This window comes from Mercenaria mercenaria, chromosome 16, assembly GCF_021730395.1.
Source record: "Mercenaria mercenaria strain notata chromosome 16, MADL_Memer_1, whole genome shotgun sequence".
NCBI lineage: Eukaryota > Metazoa > Mollusca > Bivalvia > Venerida > Veneridae > Mercenaria > Mercenaria mercenaria.
Genome location: NC_069376.1, coordinates 4,769,836 through 4,790,260, shown reverse-complemented (window position 1 = coordinate 4,790,260; position 20,425 = coordinate 4,769,836). Strand labels below are relative to the sequence as shown.

General features: G+C 33.4%; 1 protein-coding gene across 2 annotated transcripts in view; it reads left to right on the top strand.

Moving 5' to 3' along the window:
• The first annotated feature begins 260 nt into the window (after positions 1 to 260).
• Positions 261 to 20,425, top strand: part of LOC123540141 (uncharacterized) — a 77,905-nt gene continuing 57,740 nt past the window's right edge. For both annotated transcript variants that reach the window (XM_045324937.2, XM_053526068.1), the window contains exon 1: positions 261 to 563. The gene's annotated coding sequence lies outside the window, so the exon portion shown is untranslated. The remainder of the gene's footprint in view (positions 564 to 20,425) is intronic.

The window sequence follows — 20,425 nt, the reverse complement described above, 5'->3', positions numbered from 1 at the left end:
TTTCATTTGATTTGACCATGTGACCTAGTTTTTGACCCCAAATGACCCAGATTAAAGCTGGACTTAGAGATCATTAAGACAAACATTCTGACCAAGTTTGACACTTGAAAGTTTGTCATTTTTAACATTTCCGCAGCACTATTTTCTTTTCTTTTAAAAAAACCCATAAGATTGAGACAAATTGCTCAAGCCACTGAACTTTTTTTATAAAATCAATACGCCTTAAGTATATATAAATAGAATTGATTTACCGTGTTTTTAAACATTGGCGTGCTTAAATCGAGAGCCAAAAAGCGTTCTTTTCGACGCTAGAAATATTCAACAGATATTAAATTTACGAATTAAAATTATGAACACTAAAATTGTGTTTGTAATTGTCATTATTTTTCTCATATGATTTAAATACTGGTGTTGAAAGTAAATGAACTTCTACAATGTGCGTTAAAACGAGGAAAATTTTGTTGTGAATACGTGAAAATCTGAAAACAGTAACTGAACAAATCGACAATGGATTTGGACATTTCGAGGCAAATTCAAAGGAATAGAGAAATACAACTTACTAGGTAATTATTGTTGAAATTAATTAATTAGTTAAGTATTTCATTCCAAGTGTATACTATGGCTAACCCCATTAGTTAGGTTTCAGTGTGATTGTGTGACTGAACTGTCTATGTGCCTATGCACATAGCTCAGTAGGGAGAGCGTTGGTCTACAGATCGCGGGGTCGCGAGTTCGATCCCCGGGCGGGGCGTATGTTCTCCGTGTCGATTTGATAAAAGACATTGTGTCTCAAAATATTCGTCCTCCACCTCCGATAATTCATGTGGAGAAGTTGGCAGTTGCTTGTGGAGAACAGGTTTGTTCTGGTACAGAATCTAGTCACACTGATTAAGTTAACTGCCCACAGTTACATAACTGAAATATAGTTGGAAAACGGCATTAAACCCCAAAAAGTAAATGTACTGTCTATTTCCTTTTTGTTGATTAAGGATCATTTTAACTGTAAATAGGTTCGCCTTATTTACACAATTATTGTAAATTGAATGCTAGTATTAAAATATGTAAAATGAATTGCGCAATATATAATTTCTATAGACGTATCCTGTAGCGACAGGCTTGATAAACAACTAAATACACTGTACGTGTAAATTATGTCTAGTTTATATTCTGTTTCTAATCGTATAAATGCATATTCAGAGCTTAAGTATTACCCATTTATAGCTATCAAAGTAGACAGTATGCAAATGTAACTGTGTTTACATGTGATATGTTTGCAGAAAGAATAAGGTAAACATAAGCTCCAACTAGAAGATATGGTTAAAAGTTATTTCGCGACACTTTTTTTGAGGAAAATTGACGCAGTGGCATGACTGTCTGAAAATGCCATGAAACATCGAACAACTATTTTATCAAGCTGGAACTTGGTATTTTCCATGTTAACATATTGAATGAAACTTCCATTATTACAAAAAGCCACTTTTTCTGATCATGCCTTCAACTGACCATCATACACGTACCTAAATGATTTATTGAAATATGTTTCCTTCAGATACGAAATTAAAATATTTTAATTGCATTGGAATTCATGTGTTTGATTTTTAACTGATGGGGCTGCTTAGTTGATGTTATAGAAATGCTACAAGTGCCTGACAGGAATACTGTTTTACTTGCGTAATGAATCATGGCTTTTTAACGAAATTTATTACAATACAAAACATTTTTTGTCACAGGCGATCATTCCATGTTCGAGTTCTAAAGCTTTGATATATAGCACACTGATAAAAACTTACGGTAACACATAAGCCAGATTTTGAAGAAAAAAATATTTAAAATAATATTCCCTGTTATGTCAAATATCTTAAAATAAATTTCATTTCCTTATGTCAACGAAAACATTTTTTTAATACCCGTAAAGGTATAACATTATTATCATTTTTTACATGATTTCCTGTCTGAAACGTGATTAAGACTCAAGCGTGTAAAGGGGTAGTGTTATTAAAATGTGCGTTGGTGAATTTGTTGTCATACATGTACTGATCAAACTTATACAGTTAGTGAAATTACGCAGTGATACAAGATTTAATACCAGTTTGATTTAGTACAACACTGATATTATCTATATGGAAAAAACACCAGTTTTAGTGAAAAGAGCTAATTATTGATACAGTACACAATTTTTAAAATCGTTCTATGTCACGGATAACAGTTTTTGTATGCTATTTTTGTAATTTCATATTCATAAGATAATATCAGTACTTTAGTCTCCATTCATGAAAAAAAAAAACAATATGATATAAAATGTAGCTTTTAAAAATGCATTCAAATAAAGACTTAAAGATATTGGCAAAACAGCAAAACATCTGTTTTTATGTACTAAATCTGTCAATATCGATTCATGTTTTGATCATTGCAAACATTATATTAATATATAACTTTTTTTGTACCGTTAAAACCGATAAATGAATTCATTATTTTTTGAAATGTAGACATTTTAGTAATAGCAAACCAAAGCATTGAACAATACAACAGATATTTAATTACTACAGAAGATCGTTCCTCACGAGTTATCAAAACTGTTTATTATAGTTAAACAATAGAAATTCACACACGTCGCGCCGCGTGGTCTCAAATGTCGGTGATTTTGATCATTATATCAGAAATTGATAACCTCCAAATAACAATTGTAAGAAATAACTGACCCTAGCGTAATTACACCTGATTTGTCTCCTGGGAAGGTATTCATTTTTTTACAATCGACGTATTTGCCATGTGCAATCATAATTTTAAAAAGAAAAAAAAAGAAAAAAAAGAAAAAAACAGCTGTGAACATTGTCTTCAGTAATTGTTCTTTAATAGCTTGTTAAGGCTAGAGCTTGCAAATAGTTTGTTAATTTTACCTATGGCAGATATTCATATATGGGTGAAAGGTATTATTGATTCTATAACTAAAGGTGAGCATGATCAATGATTCGTCGAAACTAATTACTTCAAATTCTGCAGTTAAAATAGTACTTATAGACATGAAAGAATGAATATTAGACCACATTATTGCGGGTGTAGACTCTGATATCGTCATTTAAATCAGTAACAGTGAGATATTTCGTCATATTCTCAAACATTGAATCTATAAAATAGAACAATACAATGAATATCAAGATGACATTCTACACTGACTTCGTCAGATTAAACAAGAAGGACTCATGAGAATTGTTTGAAGTACACCTGATATCTGAGAGTTACAAAATACACGAAAATTGAAACTGAATATTAATCAAACCACTGGAGAGTACATTTTTTTTTGCAATTGCATTAACATGATAGTCTCTATTTCTACGTAAGATGATATATTAAGCAGTATGAACAGTTTGTTGCCTTTTAAAGTCATGATGCGAAGGTGGTCTTGCTTTAGTTTCTAACTGCACTATCCAATACTGAGGATAATTGAAAAGTCGAGTTCACATAGAATTTGAAACATTTTAAAATACTTTATTCATATTTATTTTGCTGATTTCTTATTCAATCTTAATGTCAAAAGTTATTGCAATATTTCGAATATTGGTCACGGGTTCTACATGCAAGATCACGGAAATCAAGGTTCCAAAGGTCTCTGGGATTTGACTCAGTCGACTCTTACTCGTACTAACTTTATCTTGTGCCTAAAATGGCAATTTCTTTGTCAATATGGCATTCACGTCATCATATATGATGACTTTTTTGAAGATTAAAACCAATCTCTGTCAACTGCGTCAGGGGGTCGACTCTTTCGCTTAGTGGTTAGAGCATTGATCTTCCACCCGAGCGGCCGGGGTGTGAATTCCCTCCTCAGGCATATGGGATTTTTCATGATGAAATTCTTTCCTCTTTATTTTCTGCTACGCTCTTACGTAGGAAGAATGGTTTCAAAAAGGTGTAAAAATAATGTTTGTTTCCGGTATTTCGACCTACCCTAAATTTTTTGTCCCACCTTAAATGTTTTTATGGCCTTGGAAAATATCTTTTTTTTTTCAACATTTGAACAAAAAGTTGCAAGACTGCAATTTTTATGCCGTAAACTTGATCAGTGATGTTAGAAATCAACTTACTAATGCATTAAAGGCACAACCCCCTTATTTGTATTCATTTTTTTAACAAAATAATATCCGAAAAGTCTTATTTAAATCTAAAGTCTTTATCAACATTTCTAGCCTTTCCCACCTGCGAGACTACTCTAGTCTTGGAGGTCTGAATTTAGGCAATCAAAAGATACCAAAAATATTGGGTTGAATATAATGCAGTGAAACCATGGTCACGTGACTGAGATACATGATGAAAAGGCTAATATTGCGTAGGTAAGAAATCAGGAAATACCTACTTTCACTTTCATTTTACAAGACAGCTTCGTTTTAACTTTTAGCTTAAAATCATCCGTAGACATTCCTCTTTGCAATGAAGCACCAATAAAGCTTACATCTGACATGAAAATGGCCTTTAGTATGCGCAGAGTTGGCCTTGGGGTCCAAGACAAATTCAATTCGTTGTTGACTCGGCTTGATGTCTTATATCATCCACCATAAATAAAATGTCAATACCTTCAAAATATCTATAGTATGAAGACTAAAGCGTAAAGGAAAAATATCAGTGTCAATAATAACCAATACGCTCCTTATACGTATGTCATCAGTTTTCTGATCCGAATAGCGATATCATGGAAATTTATTTGAGTCTTCAGGCTTTGTCGTAAATGTCATTTAAATCTTTATATAATGTAATGAAATACCGTGTTAAATTGCAATATACTAACAAACATAATGATCTTATAACGCCATGGTTGTATCTGTATAAAGTTTAACGTTATACATTTCTTTGTCAACGCGACAATTAGTAGTAATATATTATGCTTATTATCTAACATAATTGTAAATGTTGAGGTAAGCAGATCCTTTACAGCATAAGCACGAGTTTCGTACCTAGATAGAAAATATATGACCAGACTGATACATTCCTGTATACATTGAAATGTGTTCAAAATAAAACCAATGTACTAAAATATGAGCCCGATTCATGTGATATGTATAATCGTTTGAATGCCGGAATCCATAGATTCGAGCCTGCAAGTAAATGTCCTTCCTAGGCAGTTGAAAAATAAATCTTTCAGAAAATTACACAAACTGTTCATCACTATTTCATCTCTGATTTAGTTAGAAAAGACCGATTCCAAGTCTCTAGCCCTTCCTGCTAATGAAATGGCTATCAGGAAACGAGTGCCTTTCTGCTGCAAGTCCAGGCTGATAAAATATTGAAACGGTACGAAAACATCGACTAAATATGGTAAGCTCGTCCGCTTAGGTCAGTAGGGAGATCGTTGGAGAGCGTTGGATCGTGAGCTCGATCCACGTGCGGGGCGAATGTTCTCCGGGACTATTTGGTTAAAGATATTGTGTCTGAAATCATTCATCTTGATCAACCTCTGATTTATGTGAGGAAGTTGGCAGTCACTTGCAGAGAACTCTTTCGATTAACTGGCTGCCGTTACATAACAGAAATCCAAAACAAACAAACAAAAATATGGTTGTCAGCCGAACACGGTTCAAATTTATCTAATAAGAATTGTTACAACTAAACCAATTTTGAATATCAATTTAAAGCGTTACCGGATGAGAAAATATACAGTCATTCAGAACTCTATTGCCTAGCGGTGAGCAAATCAGTTGCTTTGACAGTATTTCGTAAAGGGAAAAGAATATCGTAACAAATACATCCAAATCTCGAATTCAAGGTTTAAGAACTTTTTGCTAACGCCTTATGACCGTCTAAGCAAAAACTGAAATTTGATTCTTGATTCAAAAGAATGGCAGGAATTTATACTAATAAAATAAATTACACAAATTCATTCAAGTTTCACCACCCATTTACACTTATCACTAGACTTTCGAATTATGACGTTACTTGATATGCATTCTTTGATAAAAAGTTATTTCATATTTTGCAGTAAAATGTACTAATATACAGTTGAATATCGTTACCTCGATATCGGTTAGCTCGAAACTCCGGTTAGCACGATGTGTTTGAGTCGGTCCCGATTTTTCCCTATTTATCTTAATGTAATTATTTATCATTACCTCGATATGATTAGCTCGATATTTCGTTTAGCTCGATGAGATTTTTCTGTCCCATCAACTTACCTGTACTGTTTTTACACCTGGTTTCGTCGATATAACAGCTTGTAAAAAATATCCATGTTATTTGTAAGGTGTGAAAATCAACCTATTGTTGCCCGTTGATGTATTAATCATATTCCAGTTAGTTAGTGTGTTTGTTTTGTTTGTTGTTTAATCTTTAATCCAATTTAAATGTCAGGAAATTTGCATTTAATTCCCAATAATTAGTGTTATAAAACATCGTGCAAGCAGGAAAGCTGTTTTCAAATATAACAACTAATTTTGATGCAATATTTTCAGTTTGACGGAGTAAAAATCTGCCATTTAGGATTGAGTAAAAATGTGTGTATTTAACTGGCAAATTTTCGTTATTTAAGCACAGTCAAAATGACACGTTTAGGGAAGGAATAAAAATGCTAATGCTTAAATGTAAATTTTTAAAAATTATAAAGTTGTATCTATGTATTTAATTAAGATGTTTTATTTGTAAAATTTGTGAATAAATTTTCAAAATCGTATTTACTTTTTATATTATTTCTTTCCCCTTTCAAACCCTCTGAAAAAAAGCATTGGATATAATCACAATATAGACGTCCACACAAGTATAAACAAGTCAAAGATAGTCGATATCGTTACGTCGAACTTCGGATACGTCGATGCAATTTTTACAGTCCCTTGAATATCGAGGTAACGGTATTCGACTGTATATCCAAAATATTCTAAGAATGTAGTACCCTTGTGCATCAGAGTCGGAATCTAACGTTCTGGTGGGCAATATATATTTGACATGCTCCCGCTGAGCTACCGTAGAGTTTTTAAATTTGGTAAATATGGATAAGTGTAGAGTCTTAAAGAAATGTTTAGACAATAAAAAAACAACAGATTTTCTAATCGGTGTGGAAATTCGAAATCGGAGGTGTTGTTAGATAAAGTAAAAGTCTCATATACATGTAAGGTTTGCCTGTAACGAAATTGTCTGACAGCCTGATACAAAAAACGGATACAAGAAATAAAATGAAGAGCACCCTTAACTACCTTCACGGTATAATATAATTCAGCTCATGGTTGTTTTCTATAAAAAGGTGCATATAAAAATTTCAGTATTATTGATTGAGCAAGAGATGTAGAAAATACTGATAAAATGAGAGAATCAAAAGTTTCGATAAACGTTTAAATGAATATAATAGTTATCACACAATTTTATCCAGCACTTGTAGCAATAACTGCTTAAATGTTTCAGGAGGAATGTACGCTGTAAGTTCGAAATTTTATTTGGATTTAACGTCGCACCGGCACAATTCAGGTCATATGGCGACCTTCCAGCTTTGATGGCGGAGGAAGACCTCAGGTGCCCCTCCGTGCATTATTTCATCACGAGCGGGCATCTGGGTAGAACCACCGAACATCCGTAAGCCAGCTGGACAGCTATAAGTTCAAGAAGTGTGATGAATTCATACGTGTCTGAATTATTACCTGAAATGTTTTCCTTATGTGTAACGTTAACACTATAAAAGAAAACGAAAAATAAAGCATACATGTAAAATATTGTGTGTCTGAACATTTCAGATAAAGAAGTCAGTTCCAAATTGATAATCAGTTGCCTAAGTTTACCTGTTTCTTTCTGTTGTCTAAACGACGACCAAAATTACATGTAATGGCACGGAAACAAAGCCTGATATCAAACCGGCCAAAAAAATATACAAACCAAAATATATAACGATACAAAACACAGGCATACCGATCTGATTCTTTTGTCATAACGTACTTGTATGGTGTATATGTATTTCTAATTGATAAAGCACAGAGATCACAATAATTCTTACACCTCCGGAGTTCATTACTTCCTCCATCTCTATATACAAAATAAATTGCAATCGACAAACGATAACTTCTAGACGGTAGTCATATGAATTATCTTTACTCAGATTTCAGTCTGAAGTGTTTATCTTTGTTTGGGAAAACTTATTTTACACAGAGACTAATCCTTTAAAGGAAAGTGGCAATGTTATTGGCGGAGAATGATCAGCTGTATCTGTTTAAAAGTGAATATTAGATAACTAAAACTATTGTCATGCAATTCTAAAGCGACCTTGGACATAGCCAATAACAAGATAAAGACTTGGAAGCAACCTACCCGCCTGCATATCTTTCTACTACAATTTCTATTTTTGGCGGACTTATTTTGCGATGTACGGATTTGGCTGTATTTTGTCCGAGGAAATCTACTTTTAACTTTGACATTTTATCGCTTAAGTGTGCTCTTGACATTCCATTTCATTGAGTCGAAACAATAAATATTACAAAAGGTTTGAGATGGACTGGCTCCAGGGTGACCTGTCATCACTGAATCTGACCTTGCCCTTGGACAACGGTCTATTGTTACGAGCGACACTTCGTGTCATTTAGGGTGACATTGCTGCTAAAAACTCATTGCTCCGTTCATGTTAAAGTTACGGCCAGGACAAGCTTAAGAATGACATTATACCCATAACCTGGACATTAGCTTAAATGGGACAGAGGAATATGGGATATATGCGCGACAGCCAATCAAATTGAGGCAATTGTTTCAGCTAAATAATGAATTGCGCTATGGATATCACAGTTACGACCGGCACGAACATCAATATATCATTAGACTTGAACGTATGACCTTGATTTGCGCTTGCCACCCTTAAAGAAAAATACATCTGGAGAATATATAATTCATTGCTCATTAATGGTCAAAATTATTATACGACAAAACGTACACAGTAACGTACATAAGAAAGGCGTGTATATATTAAACATAAATTTCCTTGACTTTGTTGAATTCAACTTGAGCGATCTAAATAAAGTATTGGGGATGAGCAGTTAATACCAAAGATGCGTTAAATCAGATGATTTTAAAAAGTAAACAAATAACGCAATTTTAACTGCAGCTAAATTTTTTTCTTGCCTAAAAACAGCAAATAATAAAATACGGCCACCCCAAAATATTATCAGTTAAACGGTAAAATTACAGTTATTGAACCACGCAGCATTTGTATTCATCCCGCCAAGTAAGATATGTAGGCCCAAATATCAAACATTTAGATCTGATAAAAAAATAGATAGAAGAGTAGTTAAAAAAAAGAGTAAATTTACATTTTCAAGCATTTGATTAGGACATTTAACTTCATAGACGTAATATTATGCTATTTTCGGATATCTTATTGTTAGTGCAAGGTTGTAGAAAAATAAACCCGACCAATCTGACTAAAGTACATCTCCTATTACGCTACGCATAGGATCTGAAAACGACCTATTCATTGCCTCGTTCTGACGGCACTTTCACTAGCCAATCAGAGCCTAGCTTACAACATCTTGCAAATCTACCTCTAGCATTGACTTTTGATATTTACAATTCTTATGTCGTAATGTATCAGATAGCCGGTTAGCTCAGTCGGTAGGCCACTTGCCTTGTAAGCGAGAGGTCCCGGGTTCGAGTCCTCGAATAATTGCATATTTTTCTTACTCTTTGACAATCGAACAAGTCGTCTGATTGGATAACATAAAAATGGCAATAATGGAAATCCAAAATATACAGAAGACGAATGTGAATGGGTCGTTCTCAGATCTTCGTTTAGAAGATCAAGTACTTTAGTCAGATTGTAAATCCGACATAAATCAAATGATTACGACAATTTGAAATCAAATCTTTAATGTGCCTTTTGTACTTGAAAACCAATTTACTGAGAGATAATTATGTTCTTTATAATTTTTCCACGGCATCACAGGTACCTCAATACTCAATATTGTATTTCAGAAGGCTTTACAGATCATCAGTGAAGATTTTAGAGATAAGTTAGTTTGGTTTAAAATGCCAATACGATATATCAACAATTACGCTCTTTACTTTTTTAATTTGTTTTATGGTTCAAAATAAGGGATAATATTGTAAAACCTTTGTATAAAAATACTGAAAATGATATTTTGAGTGTTGCTATGACCTGTGTGAAAGTTTAACAATTATTTCTGTTTGCAAAAACTCCAAAACTGGACATGTCCTAAGTATATGCATAAGTGCACTTCACAGTAGGTAATGAAGAACGGACACCTTGAAAGTATCAGTACATACACACTGCCTTTTGGAACTGCCTGTATGTAAATCTCTTTATATTATTAATTAGATTTAGAACAACTACTTATTAAAAAGGATATCTGATGGATATCTAAAGGGAGAGTTTATATAATAAGTAATAGCTGTGTAACTTGTTTCAAAAGGTTTTCATATGACATTGTGTTGAGTTGAGGCTGAAATCCAACGGATGTGATAGTCCCCTGCCTTGTTTATGTATGGAGCAGGGTTTCGTATCAGGTGTCCACGGCAATGGCCTCGTGCTGCTGGAAAATGTTGATAGCCAGGAATCGTGCGTATGCTTGACCTTCAGAATGTTATCCTTGTTTACACGTTGATAGCTAAAAATTAGGATCGTGCGTGTGCGTGCCTTTCAATACATGTATGTTATCCATGTTGACACGTTGATAGCTAGGAATTAGGATCGTGCGTATGCGTGTCTTTCAGTATGTTGTCGTATTTTATATGTTGATAGCCAGAGATTTTGATCGTGCGTATGCGTGCCTTTTAGTATGTTATCTTTGTTTACACGTTGATAGTCAAGGATTAGGATCATGCATATGCGTGCCTTTCAGTATGTTATCTTTGTTTACACGTTGATGATTAGGGATTAGAATCGTGCGTGTGCTTGACCTTTAGCATGCTTTCCTTGTTCACACGGAAAATGTTGATAGCTAGGAATTAGGATCGTGCGTATGCGTGCCTTTTAATATGTTATCTTTGTTTACACGTTGATGGTCAGGGATTAGAATCGTGCGTATGCTTGCCTTTAGCATGCTTTCCTTGTTAACACGGAAAATGCTGATAGCCAGGGATTAGGATCGTGCGTATGCGTGGCCTTCAGTATGTTATCCTTGTTTACACGCGTTTGTTTTCGATAATGCCGATGTTGGGTTATGATTTTGTGTGCGTTTCAGTGTGTGGTTGTTACAATTTCAAAACAGTTGTCCCGGTGCTTCGTATATGTGTGGGTGCATTTGGGGGCTTACTTATGACTTTCATTTCTATTTACATGTATATATGCTATAAGTAAGGCAATTTATATAGATTTTAAAGTATATGTGTTAATTAATCTCATGTAACTCACGTACTTGTGCTCATATGGAGTATTATGAATGCTTTGATACATTGTATGTTATAAATGGCTGTAATGTTGATAGGAATATTTTTTTTCATATCAGATGTGCCTCGTCACTAAACACCATATCAATAAATTTTGTAATAGATAACGACCTAAGCAGAGGTAAGCATCTCCATACTAACCTGAAGTTGTTTAAATCGTAAATATGAGCATTTACCTTAACGCGGGCTGAGGTGAGTATGGCGATGCAAACCGACACTGAAATATTTGATACACAACCTTCGCACGTGCGCTTTTCAGGTTGAAACGTTCAAAAATAACTCCGTGAAAACAAAGGAGTCATACGGTAAGTGGCATCAAAGTACATTTATACCGATGACTTTCAACTTTTTTGAAAGCATAGGCACCCATTTGTGAGAACATTGCAGAGCTTATACCTATTTCTAATACAAATTTATGATATAGTATCTGATGTTTAAATAAAAGCATAATTATATGCCTTGATGAGTGTAATGTTTTTTCCTGCAGGTGACATTACTAGTCACATGTCGACCAGCACCAAGTTTCACTAATGCGGGATTTAATTTTATCTAATTGAATCCGTCACGGTTCAAAGAATTTACGCATACTTGTTATCTTTGTTGTGCGTAACTGTTGACACATTTACTGATAACGCAATGGCGTAGATGCAAGTTCTCTGTATTGCGATGCTTCGAATTCATCCATTTCTTGTTAAAGTCAATGTAATGTTATTGTAACGGTATTGCTTTTCATCTCATAATATTTTAATTTGTAACAATTTTTACGTTTGTTTTTACTTCATATATTGTAATATACATTTCATTGTTATTCTTTCAACTACTGTCAACTTGAACTGGATTTCCTGTTATTATCTGGAAACGCTGGTGACAAACAAGTAATTTGTCTTTCTGGCTAAGATGTTTTAAAGATTTTAGTTGACATTTTCCAAACTGTTTTAATGACATGTAGATATAATATTGATAGTTACTAGTGCAGTACTTTAAATGTAGAACCAGAAAATTCAATCAATGACGCATTTCGTCCGCCTCGAGCCCACAGCCTCAGAGAGGCAACGTTTTGTCTTCTTAGATATCTGCATATCGGACAAAATGTCAATAGGAAATGCATATTTTTAGTTATATCGCTATTTAGGTTCGGACATCGAAATTTAACTTACGGAAGTATTCGGAATATTCATGAAGTCAAGACTTAGATAACCATTAAACAATGTCGCCAGTTTCATTCGATCGTGTCAAAATTTGGTAGAGATGAAATAAAAGGTTAGAATAGTGGTTGACTATATTTTACAGAAATTTTGAACAAAGATATTACTTTCTCCTTGCGTGCAAAGTTGACGGCATAATAATTTGTACCGATTTTTGAACAAACAGACCTTTAACGACAAAAATTTACTTTCAAAGAAGACTGTTTTGTTTAAATAAGATATCTCTATAATATGGTTATCAAGCTATTATTCTATTCAACAAAACGGGTGGTGTTTCAATGACATTGTTATGTAAAGACCGGTCTCTCGTTAGTCTGTATTTTGTTCTTAAGTGTGTAGTAGTTTACTTTTACGTTATGTTTGCAAAACTTGCAGTTACTTGACATTTACAGGTGTTACAACATTTTTACAGCTCAATAATATGTGGAATAATTTTTACTATAATAAATTCTAAAATGAAGTTTGAATTAATCCAGTGATATGAATATTTGAAAGCCGAATTATAAATACATGGTTACTATGATATTATGTTTATTCCTAAACAAAATTTACGTTCACCATGTATTTGTAGAGAAAAGAAATTAATTACATTTTCGTATAAACAAGATTAGGGCACTAATATTTTAGGTGTCCCCAGGTGATCAGCGTTATTTACATAAAATGGCGTCATTCGAAATAAATCTTTCAAAACAACAAATTTTTCAGCATAACATTTCAATCAAGTTTTGCATAGAATGTGTATATGACACTAAAACTGAGAGAGTGAGTAAAATTCAAGTCAAATATTGGTAGAAATGAATTAAGAATGTAAATTTCCTGCATTATTTCAAAAGCGTTGCAACAGTTTACTACCCTCTGCACAACATTTTTGATTACTTTTAACAATATCTTGCAAAAATCTTAAGTCATTTAATTTGGACCACTAGTAATTTTTGGAGTACTCACTTTAAATGAAATATGTGGGTTAGTTCCTTTAAAACTTAATCTCGAATACGACGCAGCTATTTATTTTACGGTCAGGAACTATTTTTGTTATCGTAAGGCGAATAATAACAAAACTGCCTTTTATTTTCTATCTAATGCGGCAAGTGGCCGTAACTTCATGGCTACGGATGTTCCGTTTTAGCTAGATTTCATTTTGTATGATATATATGGTGGTGTTTAAAGTATATTCAAACTGTAGACCTACACTATCACTTTTAATACAACCTGGCACTTTATGTCTATATAGAAAATATTTTGTCATGAGTTATATATCATAAATAAAAGGGTCATATATTAATATTTTATTATTTTTTTTATGTTTTTGTATAAAATTGTTGGGAAATACTAGTATCTAGAGACAAAGTGACACTGATATATATTAGGCTAAAAATATATGTAATAAACTGAAAATACTTCAGGCCTGACCGGAAATCGAACCCGGGATCTCTCACACCTAAGGCACTATACAACATCGCTATAAAACCTAGCTCAATAGGAAGGAAGTATAAGTGCTACCTTATACTTTACCCTACTACACCCCTCTCCCCCATCCCCCACCCTCCATTTTAGAATTCGTCCTCGAATACCAGAGTTTTGACCTCTGTGGGACGTTCCAAATTGTCCATTCGTATCTACTTGTGAGCTGTTTACATCGGGTGCCAAATGTAACAGTCTGAAAATACTTCAAGCTTGGCGGGGAATCGAACCCATGACCTTTTCCACCTAAGGCGGACAGTCTATCATGTTGTTATAAAAGCTAGCTCAATAGCAAGGAAGTTTAAGTGCACCTTTATACTCTACCTTACTAAATGTGTTTTAATGCCTAAATATCGGAATAAACGTAACAGTATGCAATTTGCATGAGAATTTAAGTTTATATCACATGTTCTTTGTAAAGTTGTTAAACTTTACTGAAAGAAATTGAATTATTATCGTCCTTTGCTCACATGAATAGATTCAGTCAAATTGACACTACTATCATTCAATGTGCAGTTTAAATAGATTTAATTGAATATGACACATCGCTCAAAAGATCCTTATTTATGTATGCATAGGCCTTTTCCATTGTAATCAAATACGGAATTGCGATACTTGGCCTGGATGATTTTGTATAGTCTTTTGTCCTCTGTGTGTGCATTCAAAACTTGGGGTGATGACACACCATAAAATATTGTCGTGAAAATAAATGTAATATTTACTTTAAACGAAATAAATTCCCCTAAACAAACCGTTTTTAAATCTATCTTATTATTAAGATTTAATAAAACGTTATTATCGACTTTTATTCTACAACTTAAAATCATTTGAATAGAAATCCTAAATATTAAGTGTTTTCAATGGCAAACACATTTAACGTTTGAAGTTTTAAATTATACATAATCAATACTCAACCATAATCAATTTATTAAAGTTTTCAAACTGACACGGCTCCATTATAAAGCGTTGGTCGCCAGCTAGATAGCTTGACCCTGAATGCCACCTAGCATATAAGAAGTACATATTTGAGTATGGTTGCTAACAACGGGTGTGGCAACTACTAGCAACCCAAATGTCTATTTGACAAATTACACGGATGGACAAAGAAAACATGTTCCGTTCTGTATAAAGGCTTCTTGTTGAGTCTCTTTGAAATTGACAAAAAAATCTACCATAACAATTTGTATATATTTGCATCATCACAGAGCTAGATAGTAATGAATTTTTTGCTTTGTCTTTGATGTGACAATGCATAACACTTTCTTGGCAAAAACCCGAATTTAGCTAGATTTTTCTGGCCCTTTTTAGCCCTTTACAACTACGTGTCTAAGTTGTTAACAGTCGGGTAGTTACCGTAACAATCAGATTTTTTATTTTTCAAATGTTGCTTGAGATGGCAAGGGAAGTCTTCTAGGAGAGGAAGGTAGGTATCGTATTCTAACCCGCTGTTTTTCTGAAGAGGCAATGCGGCGAATGTGTTAATAACTTTTAAATTAAACTTGGGTGTTCTTTTTTGTTAACGTAGCTTCGAAACATCTTATTTCTAACGTAAGTAATATTTTCGTGTTATTTCCATTTATTTAAACACATCTTAAACAATTTACAGCTGCAGTACCCTTCGTCTGACATTTTTATTGAAACAATCGTTCTGCATGCTGCTATTATTCTCATGAATATGGTTGAAATGCAAATATAAGGCCGAAGCTGTGTTCCTAATACCACAGTCACACATACGGCGCGGATAGCTACGTTTAGCTACGGATAGAAACGTAGTTATCCGTATCGATCTGTACTTGAGCCGTACGAACTGGTACGGATTGATACGGGTTACTACTTTAAGGTACGGCTCAGGTACGGATCGATACGGCTTACTACGTTTCTATCCGTGGCTAGACGTAGCTATCCGCGCCGTATGTGTGACTGGGGTATTAAATAGATTAGTGTCATCGTGTTTGAATTCTATGTTAAGATATACAGGTCATGGACTTCGTTTCCATGGTAACATCTTTCTAATTCAAGAAATCATAATTTCAATTTTAAACATTGGGTCTAGATTTAAGTAGTAAATTATCAACGGAAACTTGAAAATAGATATTACAAAACAAACTGTCCAATTTTTATTTGAAAATGGCCATAACAAGCAACGTTTCACACAGCTATATTCCCTATAACATCAGTTACCATCATCCATTTTCTTACATTCCGCATAATATTTTAATATACCAACATATAAGAAGCTACATTTTCATCATTATTCAGTGCGAAAGACTCTTTCAAGGTAGACTATTTATTTAATGACACACATAGCAAACAAACTATTTTACATATATGGTATTCAAGCATACCTTTAGTATTCTATGAAACGGGTGTTTCGTAGACCTTTAAAAAATAATTTCGCAGGAGTCTATTTTTTTCAAGCATTTTGTAGTATTTAAAGTTCAACGTTTAAGTTCTGTTTGCAAAGTATGCACTTATTTGATGTTAGGAGCTAGTCTAATTTGATGTCAACATGTCACTTTTTCCCGGCTTGCAATACCTTGAAAGATAAGTGAATTATACATTTATATCAAAACTTAAAAAATACAGATGTTTTAGACATTCTCGCTCGGAATAAATCTATGACAACTGAGCACAAAATACACAGAAATAAATTAAATATGACGTGTGCAATAATATTATTTACAACAAATTGTGTCATTCAAATGAAATCAATTAAAAGCGACAACTAAACTTTAAAAGAAACATTCCATTCCATACAAACTTAAGCTCAATTTCGAAACGTGTATGCATTTTCTTTCATATACTAAATGAAAATGTGTGGTATTGGCGTAAATCATATTGAAAGTAAATTTGTGACTTTCTATGCTTTTAAAAGTAATACTATATTTAAGTGAGAAACAAATCATGCTCAAGCCATGTGCTTTTTACATAAAACCGATACGCTAAATAGAGTATATACGCTGTAACGTTCTGTTAACATTTAAACCTGGCCTGGTTTAAAATGTTTTAACAAAGCTAATGATTAGTTATAAATTAATACATGTTTGAAAATTATTTTGTGAAAGTATAAGAAATTCGTACTCATAAATATCCATGGTTTAAACAATGATTTTAAAATTAAACATGTTCATACAAAGTGAAAGTTTTTTAGTGTTGCGAATACGTGAATATCTGAAGAAATTTATAAAACAACTCAACAATGGATTAGAACGTTTAGAATCTCAATCAATGGAAATAGACTAATATAGCTCATGTTACATTCGTAGCACTTCTATCGATCTGTTTTGGATGATATTCAATTAAGAAACTGTTTTGTTGCTACGGCATATATCAATTAACCCTATTACATATGTTTCAAGCCCGAATTATATAGAACTTTCATCTAATTTATTATCCCTAACCAAAAATAAAACTTCCAACAGACACAGTTAACAAAACTGCATTTACGAAAGTCAGTTCTTCAACAGATCTTTAATCGCCCTACGTTTTCCGATCCTGCCTCCCTGACCAGCAACAAAGCCACCACGGGCTGCCTTCTTTGCTTAATAGAAAAACAGATATGTAACAGATATATAAAAAAAAAACCTGAAATTCAATGTAATGTTTAATGTGTCGATATTGCATTTCGTCTGACACAAGATTTTAATATATAACATGTCTACACTTGTTTTTATTTGAGATATTGTAGTATTCATGATTATTTTTTTCATCTACATTAGTCTTGAACTGCCTGATTTAATGAGGACTCACTTCTTTAGGCATGGACTTTCCTGATATATTTGGAAACGGTGTAATTTGCAAGTAATTTGTCTTTTGAGCTAAGATGTTTTGAAAATTTTGGTTGAAATTTTCCAGAATGGTTTTTTGACATGTAAATAGAATCTTGATTGATACATATATATTACTTTAAAATGTTGAACCATAACAGTCAAGCAGTGTATCATTTTCACCGCTGCCTCGAGCCCACAAGCGCAAGATAGGCAGATGACCATTTTGTCCTCATAGCTATCTGAATAGCGTACAGAATGTCAGTTAAGAATGCATATTTTTGTTGTTATATCGCCATTTGGGTTCGGACATCAACACTTAATTTACCAAAATGTACGGAATATACATCAGGTCCAGGTCAAATAGCAGTGTGTCCAGTTTCATTCAAATTTGTCAAAGAATTGTGAGATAAAAATGTAGCTGTGCAATGTCTGTTCAGTATATTTTATAAATATTCAACTTAATTGTTTTCTTCTCCAAGTATCAGTCGAAGCTAGATTCATGTTTTATATCGTTTTCTGTATAAATAGAGATCTCTGACTTTTAACAAGTACATTTGGACCTTGCGTGTATAATTTGTGGTATATTTACTTTGTACTGATTGTTTAATCAACTTGATAGACCTTGAATGACAATATCATCTTTCAAGATAGAAGCTAACTATACGACACTCGGATCAAATAAATATCTCTTATAAATAACAAAAACGGGTGCTTCAATGAACTTGAAATGAAAAATCAATCTCTGGTAGGTGTTGTAGTTTGACAGATCAATGTTTATGTTATGTTTGAAGAACGTGTTTGCAATTATTTGATGCGTACCTGTCTTATAACTCTTTGAAATTTTACTCCTTAAAAAATGCAGGAACACATTCAATCGGGGAGTGCTTAATTCGTCCATCTGTCATAGTATAGCTGTATTATACCAACAATATAAAAGATTTTGTGCGGGATGAAAAGTCGGTTGCTAAGGTTTGATGTGTCTGATATCACGTCGTTGTTTGTGGCGAAAGAGTTTTAACACCATTCAATACTTCGATGAAAAGGCTCAATTCAACGCAAGTAGTGTTATAAATGTATTTGCCTGCTTCTAATATATCGTCTGTAGATATCATTGAAATATTACATTAATTTTATTAAGCCTTGTTAATCCACGCACTAGTAACTGATTTACTCAATTAAGGTGGAATGCGCCCCAAATTTTTTTGCCGAATATTGTCATGAAATTTATACTGTACAAAATTCAAGATATATGCGATTGAGCTCCGGTTTTACTTTTACGCCATATTGTTCGTGATTTTTGCTATTGTGTCACAAACATGGCCCCTGACGTCACTTTTCGTGCAACGTCCAGTTCCGAGTGTTTTCGGCATTTTTCCTGTCCCGCGCTCTGAATGTCATATAAATGAAAAATACAAAATAATTGTCATTTTGCAAACAGAAAATGCTACTCAGTGGTATAAAATTCAGTGAAATAAAATTGACGCTTAGGACGTCAGTGACGATTTTGTGACGTCAGAACGGAAAAATTCTAATCGGCTCGATAAAGAAACGTGTAATTTTGGTATGTTGTTTCGCAATGTGTGTACATGTACGTCTAGTAGACACATAAATACTTAGGGGTCACCGACTTTAAGTTTTCGCAATATAACATAACTTTACCCTCACCCCCACATGGTTTGTGGCTATATGACGTTAGAGTAAAAAAGAATGTGTTTCAATTTACACAGCTCACGTTCGTGTTAAAAACGAGATGTCTTTATTATAAGAAATTTTCACGATATATTCGATCTCAACTTCAGATGCCATGTACTAGTGAAAGGAAACACCTTTGACAAAATGTATATCTTGTACAATTGTCCGTAAGTATTTGGCCTGACACTCATCAATCTTCGCTAATATGTTCGGACGTTTTCGTTACTTTACGCAATATTGTATCCTGAAAAGATCTATAACTACACAAATATTCTTTATAGTTAACCGTCTCACTTCCACGCACGTTACAACGGGTACTGAATTACCGCAGACCATTTTTTAAATTCAATATAATGAAGTGTTACCGTATTTGCTTTTATTCTTACAATGTCTTTTGCAACGATTTTCACGAATTCTAATTGTTTTCTCTTCGGGAGTAATTTGTCTTTTTTATCTACGATATATTCGACACTTAATACAAAATATCTTGAATACAAGTATATTTCTTTAAGTAAATGAACCATAAAAAATGAATAGGTAAGTGTATTAATTTTCCGTCCTGTAAATTTTGGACATAAAATTTGAAAAAAAGATGTTAGACTGAGGCTCCGAGATTGATGGCTAATCGTTTTGTCCCCGCAGCTACTTGCACATGCGACATTTATTAAATCATAAAGAATACTTACGCAGTAGTTATTTCTCTACTGAGGGTCAGGTCAATCAAGATATCCACTGTTTACTATCCATTTGTTATTCCTACTGATGGTTTCAAAATGCAAATTCGAAGCTTTAAGAATAGATGTCTCTTCTATTACTAATCTTCTCAGTCTAATGCAAAATGCTAACTTAGCTTTCTAAAAAAAGCTAGTATGCGGTCAGTTGATGATTTGATTTCGTGAAAATAAGTACTAAAACATGTTTTAAACATTTAGAAATTTCGTT